Source organism: Vicia villosa, linkage group LG3, assembly GCF_029867415.1.
Source record: "Vicia villosa cultivar HV-30 ecotype Madison, WI linkage group LG3, Vvil1.0, whole genome shotgun sequence".
Lineage (NCBI taxonomy): Eukaryota > Viridiplantae > Streptophyta > Magnoliopsida > Fabales > Fabaceae > Vicia > Vicia villosa.
Window position 1 is genome coordinate 185,822,724 of NC_081182.1, and position 1,810 is coordinate 185,824,533.

Below are 1,810 nucleotides of genomic sequence, written 5' to 3' on the forward strand. Positions count from 1 at the left end.
ACCAACTAAAAAACGGTCAAAGTTTGGAGGTTTTCTAGTCCACTAATTTCCATAGGCAACTCTTTTATGTCAGTCTGACATATATCAAGGTGACTGAAATTCAGGTATAGCAGAATCCTGATGTCTCAACATCTCATGTGACATCAGGTCTGACAGAACACACACATGGCTAGGCATATAATATTTAAAACCAGCACTAAAAAACATTTCAATTTTGGTTCAACACTGGTATGCTGGAATATAATAAAAATATTGGAACCATTTATGCATAATGATAACACAGTTATCACAAACAGATTTTGATCTGGGTTGGTTCTGTAAAAGTACAAGCTTTGGAAGTATTCCCTAATGTCGTATTGGATGTTACGACATCTTATACCAGATTAATAAACCAGTGCAGAAAATAAATAACACAATGAGTTGTTAACCCAGTTCGGTCTAACTACCTACTCTGGGGGCTATCAAATCTGGAAGAAGATTCCACAGGGTTGTGTCTACTCTTGACCGTAGAAGTCCTCCTAGTGTTTTCGCAGCTATTGGCAATCCGCCATACTTTCTTGCAATCTTCCTACCAATCCCTTCAAAGGATGTGTTATTACCGGCGTGATATTCATCACTTCCCAATGCATATTTTGAGAGTATAGACCAACAATCTTCATGTGACAGAGGGTCTAATATATAAATAGGAAATGTCTTTGTCATCTTTGCAATTTTTTGTTGGCACGTTGTTATGATCACTGAACTTCCAGGTTTTCCATCAATAAGGGGACTCACTAGCTCCTCCCAATCACTGTAATTTTCATTCCAAATATCGTCCAACACAACTAAAATTCTTTTCTCTCTCGAGTTTTTCTTTAACTCTACTCTAAGAATATCAAGATTATCGCTTTTCCATACCTTTGAAGCAGCAGATGTTGTATTTCTAACAACTGATTCAAGGAGAGACTTGGTTATTTTCATAACATAAAAGTCCTCTGATACACAAACCTAGACTTTCAAATCAAAATGTTGTTCAATTTTTTCATTCTTGTAAACCAGTTGTGCAAGGGTTGTTTTTCCGACACCTCCCCTACCCAAAATTGCAACAACACCTAAATTATTATTTCTGCTGGTACCACAGTCTGATACAAGCATATTGATTATGAAATGGAGTAACTGACAAGTTATTGGCCACATTAAATAGGTGTGACTAACCATTCAATTAGAGAAAAAAATTACAAAATTAAGTGAAGTTACCACATGATAAATTACTGTAACAGTTGTTCATGGATCGCAGCCATCCTCGGTTAAAAGATTGTAGGATTTATGATTACCTTCAAAGTAAATGTAACGCCCCAAATTTAATTAATTAGTTAATTAAATTATTGAAGGATTTAATTATTGGATTTAGAAGAAGTTTGAGAATTTATCGAAGTAGTTGAATTTGTCAGTGTGATTTTAAGAGGCGCATTTGGATTATTAAGTTAAATTCAGATTTTAGTCAGTTAGTCGGAGAAATAATATTAAGAATAATATTATTATGGATTTCTTAATTATGTTGGATTTTGAGGTTGTGTGTTAAATAGTAAATTGGAGGTGTGAAGTTTAAGCCCATTAGATATAATAATATTATTATTGTTATTATTGGATTAAGGGAATAAATAAAAAGAATGATGAATTAGGTTTTTGTGGTTGTATGTGATAAGAGAAAACAAAACAAGGGTTTGGAAGCTCAGTGGTTGAAAAAGAGATACGAGAGTTAGGCCGCGAAGAGAAAAACGGAAGAATTACGCGAAGCAGGAAAGCTTGGATTTGACCGGAATTGTAGAGC

At 34.4% G+C, this 1,810-nt stretch overlaps 1 pseudogene; it reads right to left on the reverse strand.

The window, feature by feature from the left end:
* Window positions 1–438: 438 nt before the first annotated feature.
* Window positions 439–1,134, reverse strand: LOC131659528 (putative disease resistance RPP13-like protein 1; annotated as a pseudogene).
* Window positions 1,135–1,810: the final 676 nt, after the last annotated feature.